Raw genomic sequence first — 11090 nt, forward strand, 5'->3', positions numbered from 1 at the left:
GGCTTGGGTCACTCATAACTAGGATTCTCATTGACCACAAGATTGACCTCGAAGGTGAAGAATCTTACCGAGGATCTGAGATAACAGCTGCCTCGCTGAGGGCACTCAAGTTTGGACAGCCCTTGAAGAAAGGTAAAGTTGCTGCTGCTGCTGCTGCTGATGCTGGCCAAGCTGAGGAATCTGTTGTGCCAAAGAAAGGGCGCGGGACTAAGGCCCCAGCTTCTCGCAAGAGGAAAACTTCTGAGACTCCTTCTACAAATGTTGAGTCTCCAGCAAAGAAGCAGAAGTCAGCTGGCAAGACAGCTGAGAAAAGAACCAGGCAAGGTGAGCCTGGAACTGAGGAAGCTGCTGAGCTACCTCAGAAGAAGCATAAAACTTCTACTTTGACTCCTATGGAAGCTATACCGACCGACTTCATCGTACCGGGTGACTCTCACTTCACCCAATGCCAAGGTACAGGTGCTGAGTCTGAGGAGCCTGAGTTCCAACTAGATGATCACTTCATCTCTCAAGTTGAGGAAGAACTTGATGGAGATAGTATTGAGGAAGAAGAAGAAGAAGAAGCCAGCGGTCAGGATGACGCTGAGGATTCTGAGGAAACTGCCAGCGAACATGAAGCTGAGGATGCTAACACTGGGTTAGCTGGTGGAGATGTGCATGTCGACACTGAGTTGGCTGCAGGAGTTGAGCAAGTACTTGACCAACACACTGTTGATCAAGGTAAAGAGCAAGCTGACCAGACTCATACTGAGCAAAAGGAACCTTCTCCTACTCACTCAGAAGAACCTGCTCATAATACCACTCCACCGCGTAGAAGGCGAAAGCTGGTTAAGGTCAGTGAATCTCCTGTGCAACCACCATCTATTCCTGAACTTGTCCTCTCCAAGACAACTAAGGATCCTTCAACTGTCAAACTGACATTCTTCAAACGGCAATACACTTCCACTACCTCTGCGCCGTTAGAAAAACAAGCCTCTGTTTCTTCTCAGTAGGAACATGCCGACCCCCACACTTCTGCCACTTCAACCAGTCAGGTTGAACCGTCTACTGTTCATGCTGTTTCGTCAAGCATGGTGCTGACTCCCCATCCTTTTACCGTCAGCACAGACAGTATTCGGATTATGACTTCCACAACTCAACTCTCTGCCGATCAATCAACATTTCCTCCAACTCAAGTGCAGATTGAGCAAACTCATCCAGTCACTGACCAGGGTACTCCTTTTACTCCACTTCCTTCTAGTCATACTGATGTCCATCTGAATGCCACTGAGTCCGACAAGAAGATCATCGACTCAGTGCAAGCTTTGATCCGAGATCTTCAACATTCAACTCCTCCTGCTGCTGGTTCTTCTATTCTCGAGACTACCCAGCTCTCTCAGGTCACTCAGCTTCTCAATGAAGTTAAGGGACTTAAAGATCTGTTGAATGTCGTCTTATCTTTCCAAGCCCAGCAAGCTAAGCAGGATTCCATTGCCAAGTTGGCAGAAATACAGCTGACAACAGTTCAACATCTGAACTCTCTCCACCACCAAGTCCAGCAGTTGTCCGCTGTGAACACTGACTACGCCACTTCCTCTGAACTTAAAATACTCTTTGCTCAGCTTCACACTGAGCAACTAAAGACCAACAAGCAAATGGTGTCCTACAGTCAGTGCTCAGTAGAGCAAATCGGTGAGGCTATAAGGCTGCTTAATCTGAACAAGAAAAAATGGATACTGACGCTTTGAAGCAAAATGAGTTGCTGTCTCTCGCACAACAATCTTTCAACCACATCCGTCATAACAATATCCAACGTCATCATTATGACTCAGCTCTCTTGAAGACTTTCCACCAAATCTTTGCTGGCCTCTCTGAAGCTCTTATCTGGCAAGCCAAAGCTCAAGCTTTCAGTGTAAATATGCTCAGTTCTGCTGATCTCCGAATACCAAAAGAGGTCTCAGCTGATGGTGTTGCCATTTTTGATGGCGTTAATGAGAGCGCTGAGAAGCTAAAGGAGCTTTCTCAGGAACTGACTCGCGCTGTCTTAACCGATGCATTCAAGCTCCCCGAAGTTGACAAAATGGGGGAGAAAGCGCAAGCAGCTAGAGCTCAGCATGAGCGACGTCAGTATGAGCGAAGTCAGTCTTCACAACACAAGAAAAAGAAATAGATAGGCTAGCTTAGTATACAGTTCAGTTGTAATCTTTTGTTGCCTTATCTTTTTATGTGTTGCTGTGTAATGAATGACTTCCATCAATATATCATATCCTTATCTTCATCATATTCAAATCTTAAGTTGTGATATATACTTTTATAATACTGAGTTATTATGTATCTTCAATTAAATCAGCTATGTTTAATACTTGTAAATTTATTTGACTAAATCAAATGCTGATAACATGTTTGACATTCACCTATATGCTTATAAAACATTATCGATTAAGAACTCATTGAACAACAAATTACTCAGCGCACTCTAAATGACTAAACCTTCCGTTTTATACTGAGTAAATAGAATATGTTGAAATAGCTGACCTATATCTGAAAACTGACCTTAGACTTACTCATTTAAACCTTTAAATGTTTTATGTAATACTAAGTCAGTAGCTCAACCCTTACGGGGGAGTTTGCTAAATTATACTAGGTCAACTATCATGGGGGAGCTCATACTGAGTTCCTTGCTGAATAGTTTTGCCAACATCAAAATGGGGGAGTTTGTTAAAACACATTTCCACATAATTTTGATTTGGCAAAATTGTTTAAGTATAATCCAAAATACATATTCTAAACACACTAAGTTTAAATGCTTTGATTTATTCTACTAATGTGTTTGTTCAATGTTGAGTTATAAATGTTATAAGTCATAAGGATTGGAAGGCCCAAGCCCAATACGGAAGCCAAGGCCCAAGTCAAACAACTCAGTACACTCGGCCCGCGTATGTCAAGACGTTGCCATTTTTGAAACAAAACGCAACTCAGCAAACGGAAGGATCTAGAAGACCTTCGGGAACAACTTCAAGATGAAGCTGCTGAGTAGTCTCGACAAAGCGTACAAGACAGCAGCTGGCAAAGGAAAACTTCCAGACAAAGTGTTTTCTCTTTTGGTAAAGTTCAGACGACACAGTATGCTGTCCAGTTGACCTTACCATAAAAGGAGAGACCATCTGCTGAGCTGATCGAGGACAGAAGATACACGATTGTGATTGGCCAAGAGCTCTGAGCAAGACAGGATGACAACGACACATAGCCGTTTCCCTCCAACGGTTATTTCGAAATTCGAAATGACCGACGCCCAGACGTCTCTATAAATAGTGCCATCACAAGCTTCACAAGATACAGAACTTGATCAAGCAGTTACGCTGACCAAACTTCTACACAAGTTCTGCAAGCAAGAAGCAAAGCAAATCTTACACTACAAATCCTCATATCTGTGTAAAAGTCTAGAGTGATTGTTAAATCGTCTAAAGTGTCTTAGCACATCTTTGTATTAGGACAAAACACTTATCATTTCTAGAGATAGAAAGGAGAGGCTGAGTACTCGGTTTTAAGTACTCAGCAAGAGAATAGGATTGAGTAGAAGTATAGAGGAAGGTACTCTTGTCATACTCAATTGCTGATATTGTAAAAGGTTTGAGGCTCTACCTTTAAAGAGCTCAGTAGAGTATTTGAAATCTCGGAACGTGTTCCGGGGACAGGACGTAGGCTTAGAAGAAGCCGAACCTGGATAAATCTGCTGAGTAAAGTATTTCTTACCTTATCTCCTTATTTATATTGCTTGCTTTAAACAATCAAAACTGACCAAGTAAAGAGGTCAAATTGAGTTGTGCGCGTTAAACGTCTGAGCTCAGGAATAGACTCTAAGTGCTATCTCCTGACTCAAGCTAAGAAACTGACCTAGTCACTAGTTGACTAAGCCAGTATCTTGCTGTTTACTCAGCGTTGCTGTTGAAACTGTTTTCTTAAGAAAAAGAAGTCTTCCCAAATAGTGAAAAAGTTTAAATAGTTCCTAACCCCCCCCCCCCCCTTGGAACTATACTTGCTACCTTATAAGGGACCAACACGGCCCGAGTCCGGCCCAATCCGGTCCATGCCCATGTCTAGTTTTCCCTAAATCACCTCACCTCCACCGTGAAAAAAGTATTATTTATATGGATAAATATTTACGGCATAAAGTATAATATTAAAGGCCCGTTTGTTTTACCTACTGTTTACTGTTGCTGTTTACTGTTAGAAAAAACTGTTTTTTTCAGAAAGCAGAGATTCTCTGTTTTTGTAAAATGCTACTTTTCAGTGTTAAAAGACAAATAGTAAGTCACCAACCAAACACCTAAAACTCTTCCTTTTGAAGTGAAAAGGCAAATAGAAACATGAAAATGGACTACCAAATACTCCCTAAGAGGGTGTTTGTTTTAGCTTTTTCAGAACAGTGTTTGACGTTTCACTCCAAACCATATGAAATATAGCGTTTGGTTAGGTTTTGTAACAACAATGTTTATCATATTTTTTTTTATAGAAACAACAACATTTTGAAGATTTTCGTTAAAAGTTGTTTATATATATATTTGATGTTGATAAAATTATCCTTCTAATTTTAAATATATATATTTTTAATATTCTTCTTATTTTTATAACATTATCGCTGAAAAAACAAGTTATACAGTATCCCATTAAAAGAAAAATAATATTATTTTTAATTAATTATTTAGATTGTATTTCTTATTGGAAAAAATATAACTTTACGGGTTTTTTTTTCTTCTAAGAGAGTTGTTAGCAAAACTAAGAATTTTTAAGTTGACATTGAATCTTGACCGTTGATAATCTAAAATTAGAAATTTTCCACATTTACTATGGAACTACGTTCTCGATTTTCCAAAATCACAATTTTCTATTTTGGGTTCATCAACAGTAAAAAAATAAGTGTCAAACTACAAGTCTCTAGTTTTGCTAACGACAATGACCTCAATTCTCTTTTTGCATAAAATAACCTATAGACACCAATTTGTAAATTAGCCAAACGACATGAGTTATATTTTTGTAATATTACATCCATGGTCATTAAACTTGAATCATTTTCACGATATGACCTTCAAATTGTATATTTCGCAGTTACACAGAATAAATTAGTTTTAAGTATAAAAATCGATTTCAGTCAAAATGGAAAAACTATATAGTTTGGATATCAAAAGGTATTATACCAGAAAATAAAGAAAATAAACAATAGATAGATAATATGATATGATTTTATTTAGAATTAACTTGTATTATATAGTATAGTAAAGTACCGTGTAATTATACATACACTATTTTAATTTTATGATTTTTTTAATTTAAATTAAATTAAATTGTTGTACTTTTTTTTTTTTTTTTTGAAGAAAATAACTTTATTAATGAATCAAGGAATCATCCTTTCTTAACTCACACTCGAGCCAAGGAGGAATAACAGACGAACTGAATGGACTAGCATTGGACATAGCTTGCCTAGCAATGGCATGAGCAACTATATTCGTTAATCTAGGAACAAAGGAAACTGTAAAATCTGGTCTGGTGTCAATCAACTCCCTAATATTAAGAAGTATTGAGCCAAACTCCGACAAGTTATCTTGAATTGAGTTTACGCCATCAGCAACAAGTTTCGCATCCGTTTCAAATCCCACATTCTGGATACCCAGTGATTTCACCCATAAAATGCTATAATAGAGGGCGAAAGCTTCTGTCAGTTTCGGATCAAGCGTCACCTCCCAGCACCTGCTGTACCACCAAAGGCAACGGCCTGATGCATCACGTACCGCTGCTCCTGCCCCGCGCATCCCTTCTCTCTCGAACGATGAGGCGTCAACGTTGCACTTGAACTTGGTACTTTCCGGTGGCGACCACTTTGGAATATAGTACTCCCCGCTGTGCGTCTGCTGCTGCTGTCTGACAGTAGTCGAACTTGCTGTTCTTGCTGCTGTCCAATCTATGAAGAAACGCAGCCCCCCTGTAACTGCAGCAATCGGTGATAAATGAGCTCCTTCCAATAGCATTTCATTCCTCTGCCCCCATATTATCCAAAGGATCAAGGCAATTTTGCTTATCCCCTCCCTTGTGTTCGTAGTACAGACATCTTCAAGGAACCACGTATCCACTCTTTCCCAATTTCCTTTAGGCGCAGCTAATCCCGCAACTCTCCATCACTCAGATGCAAATGGGCAATCACTGAATAGGTGCCAACCGTGTTCTACTTCATGGTCACACATTAAGCAGTTTAGCGGTACCTCAACATGTCGATCAAGAAGTCTATAGCGAGTGGGGAGGCAGTTATTACCTAGTTTCCACAGGAAGGTTTTCAGTTTAGGAGGTATTGATAACTCCCATATTTTCTTCCACCCCGGGCCTTGCTGTTGGACTAGATCTTGTTGGACATGGTAGCCTGACTTTGATGAATACTGACCGTCTTTGGTGAAATGCCAAACAAGATGATCATCTCCCGGTTGTAATGGAATCACCATGTTGCAGATCTCAATTGCTTCCTCTTTACTGAATAAGCTGTGGATTTTTCCCCTATCCCAAATCCTCCTCTCCTGAACCATTAGGTCTGCCACCTTTACCTCCTCAGAGTCCGCAGGCCTGACCGATTGCACCCTAAAGTCTGAGTCCCTAATTAGCCAGGGATCTGACCACGCTTTTATCGTATTACCAGATCCTATTTTCCATCTCGCGCCTTTTTTAAGCATATCTATAGAACCCCAGATGCTTCTCCATACATAACTCGGGTTTGCACCCAGTTTGGATGTCAGAAACGTATCCCTTGGGAAGTATTTCGCTTTGAAAATCCGACTGACAAACGTCTGAGGTTTATTGATAAATTTCCAACCCTGTTTGCCTAATAATGAAATATTGAAGTTTTGAAGGTCTTTGAAGCCAAGACCACCATTTTGCTTCTTACCACACAACCGATTCCAACTAAACCAGTGAATATTCCTATTTCCATTCTCCTTCATACCCCACCAGAAAGAGTTCATCATCTTTTGGAGCTCATCAGTAACTGAACGAGGTAAGAGAAAGACACTCATGCGAAGGTCGGTAAAGCTTGTGCAACAGATCTAAGAAGAGTCTCTTTCCCTGCATTTGATAGAAACCGCACAGTCCAGCTACTAAATCTTTGCCTTAGCCGAGTTTTTAAAAACTCGAAAATGGCACATTTGGATTTACCAATCAGAGAGGGTAATCCCAAATATTTACCCGTGTCTAGGGCCTTATCAACTTTAAGAAGATTGCAAATTTCAGAACGAACATCAATTTTGACATTTGAGCTAAAGAAAATGCCAGATTTGTTTAGGTTGATAGCCTGCCCAGATACTCGTGCATACTCCTGTAAGATATTTCCTACCACTTGGCTCTCCTCCACAGTTGCAGCAAAGAAAAGAAAGCTATCATCCGCAAAGAGTAAATGAGTGACACTCGGCGCGCCCCTACAGATGCTGCAACCTGTAATTTTACCCTCAATTTCTGCTCTCTGGATGAGTTGTGAAAGGACTTCTGCACATAAAATGAAGAGATAAGGGAAAAGGGGATCTCCTTGCCTCAAACCCCTCCCAGGTTGAAACGGGCCAACAAGCAAACCATTCACAGCCACTGAGTAAGAAACTGTAGTCACACAGAGCATTATCCACTCAATCCAGCAATCTGTGAAACCCATCCTGATCAACACAGCTTTTAAGAAACCCCAATCTACCCTGTCATATGCTTTGCTGATATCAATCTTCAGGGCTACATGTCCCTATTGACCTCTAATCTTCCTTTTCATATAGTGCAATGATTCGAAGGCTATAAGCACATTGTCAATCAAAGATCTCCCAGGCATAAAAGCGGATTGACTATCAGAAATCAAGTGAGGAAGGCATTGCTTTAGACGGTTGGCTAAAACATTGCATAAGGCTATCGGCCTAAGCTCAGTCATACGGGTAGGATTCTCACATTTTGGAATAAGGACAATGATTGTATCATTCAAATTTACCGGAAATTCCTTTCGGGTTAACCACCCTACACAAGCCTCAAAAATCTCCTCTCCGATATAGCGACAAAAATGCTGGAAAAAACCCGGGTTAAGTCCGTCAGGGCCCGGTGACTTATTTGGGTGCATCTGAAAAACAGCGATTCTGAACTCTTCTAACGAAAACGGTGCAATCAAACTCTCATTCATCTCGATATTAACCAGATTCGGGACACAATTGACAAGGTCGTAGGAAGATACCTGAGCAGGGCAGAAAAGATCCTCAAAGTAGGATTGAACGATCGAGCAAATCCCTTGGTTGTCCACTACTTCAGCGCCATTGCTATCAATCAGTTTCTCAATTCGGTTGGCCCTTTTTCTGCTAGTAACGTTGGCGTGAAAGTATCTCGTGTTCCGATCCCCTTCCGAGAGCCAGAACTGTTTAGCCCGCTGACGCCAGTATGTATCCTCAACTTCAAGCCAATAATTCAATTGTTTACGAGCCGCTTGAAAGTGATTGACCGAATTATTATCCTCCTTATCCCGCAGCTGTACACCAGCAAAGCTTGTTCTGTTTAATTTTCCTTGCAAACCGATTCCTGAAGTTCCTGCCCCATTGTTCCATGGATGAAGAACAGGCAGCCAGTTTTGAAATAAGGTTCAGATTACTAAGCCCAGCCCAACTCTCCTTTACTCTTTCAACAAAATCGGCTTCTTTAAGCCAAGCCATTTCGAACCGGAATCTATGAGACTTCGGGGGATGGCAGCGACTAGCGGTTTCCAACAGAATCGGGTTATGATCAGAGTAGCCAGCAGCAAGGTTAGTGAGCCTGTAATTCTGAAAACAGAAAAACCATTCAGCCAATGCAAAACAGTGGTCTAACTTCTCCTGAATCCAAGATGCGGAGCCTCTACTCTTCTCCCAGGTGAAACGGCTTCCTTCGAGCACCAATTCACTAAGCCCCGTGGTTATAAGCGCGTCAGCAAATCTGCGCATGAGATAACCAGGGTATAAAGCACCACCACGCTTTTCGTCCTGATTGAGAATGCAATTAAAATCACCCACGACAGCCCAAGGAGAGCTAGTGTTTGCCGCAATAGCCGCTAATAGATCCCAGGAATCGCCCTGCTGATTTCTGTCTGCATACCCGTAGAAGCCAACCAACTTACAATCACCCAGTGTCACATCTGCAATTTTTACTTCTATGTGATGTTCAGAGTAGCCTGAGATGGCTACATTTGTGTTATCTCTCCATAGCATAGCAAGCCCACCGCTTCTGCCATGGCTATCTACTGCAAAACAACCGTCAAAACCAAACTGACGACGAATGCTATCAATTTTATTCTTGTGAACTAAAGTTTCAATCAAAAAAGCCAAGCTGGGATTGTGAGTCTTCAAGAGCTCACCGAGAGACCGAACTGCCCGGGGGTTTCCCAGACCTCGACAGTTCCAACTTAAGCAAATCATTTGGATTGGCGGACCTGAGCTTCAGGTCTCGCCAAATCATGTTCAAGAAAGATAGATTGATCATTGTTCAGAGAAAAATCTACCTCAGATGCTGGAAACTGTCCCTTGGTGCTGCTAGCGTTATTTACCTCACAGCCTGTCACCCCTTTAGGAGTATCTGCGCTCATCTTCATTGCTCTTCTACGCTTTCTGTCATCCTGGAATTCAAGAGAGGTATCCTCTGATTCATCTCGTGATGTATCCATGTCTGTCCCCTCTGCAGTTAGGGGGTTCGTCACACTAGCATCATTCTCCTTATTTTCTCCACTTCCCTGTTGAGCTGTTACTTTTAATCCACCTGTGTTATGGAGTAGAAAATTTGGATTCTTGAAAGCAGGCCCAATAGAGCCCTCTGGCTGTAAGTTGCTACTACTGCCTGGCTCTCTTAACCATTTGGAAGTAATAGGTTCGAATCCCCTGCGTAGTGGTGCCTTGAGCCAATCTCCCCATTCCTTCTTTAATACAGTTGTTTCAGCCCTAAAATTCATCTCACAGATTCTATCATTATGCCCCAACAGTCCACATAAATAGCAGAAGTTTTCTAGCCTTTCGTATTTAAATGCAATAAACGAGAACTCTGTTTGTGATCTCTTTATTTTCTTGACTCTCTTAAGAGGAAGCCTGATATCAATTCGAACACGGATCCTCATATATAGACGATGAGCAGCAGAGTTGTTTGACGCATCATATTCGATGAATTTTCCGATATAGTTGCCAATCTGTTTGCCGATAGTTTCCGACACCGAGCCTGGTGGTAAATCGTAAACTTGTATCCAGAAATCAACATAGTCTAAGGGAATTACCTCAGGTGGTATTCCAATCTTCCATTCATTCAATACCAATAAGTGGTTGTCAAACGACCACGGGCCTCCTTCAAGGACGCGGTTCCTGTCAACACAGTGAAAAAACTCGAAAACAAAAGATTTGAATCCAATTCGGAAATTGCGATTCCCCATCCTGGTCGTCATAAATCTGCAAGCCTGGTCTTCATAGCCAAAAATTTGATCGGTTTGGTGACAAGAAACTTACCGATTAGTGATAGCCCCTGATTACGCGCATCGGAGTACGGCAGCTCGTTTACAAAATCCAGTGCTTCTTCAGTTTCGTTCGACATCAGGGATAGGTTCTCCATCGCAGATTCCATTGGGTGATTAAGGTTTGTGGGTTGGTGGTGGTTTGCGGTGGACAGCGGTGGCGGCAAAGACTCCAAGTTCGGAGAAAGACTCCAAAGTCGGAGAAAGCAAAAAGACTCCAAAGTCGGAGAGTATTTTAGGTTAAATTGTTGTACCTAATAGTATTAGTTTACAATACATTATACATTAACATTAATATTATGCAGTATATTTTTTTAAATCACATTTAAATATTAATTAAACTTTTTTTTAAGTTATTAAGATATATTTTTTACTTTTTAATTAAAAATAATTTCTAATTAAAATATATATATTATCTTAAATATATATATAATATATTATTTTATTTTACGGTGGGTTTTTCGGAAACGGGTTGTGGATCCCCACAGTTCAGAGATAGTAACACCACTTCTGTCCAATTTTAATATTCGGGGCTGGAATTTATCTCGTCCCCAATCCCCACACCCAAAAAATTTGATCGAATCCTTGCAGTTTTTGA

The sequence above is a fragment of the Euphorbia lathyris genome, chromosome 9 (assembly GCF_963576675.1).
Source record: "Euphorbia lathyris chromosome 9, ddEupLath1.1, whole genome shotgun sequence".
In the NCBI taxonomy this organism is placed as follows: domain Eukaryota; kingdom Viridiplantae; phylum Streptophyta; class Magnoliopsida; order Malpighiales; family Euphorbiaceae; genus Euphorbia; species Euphorbia lathyris.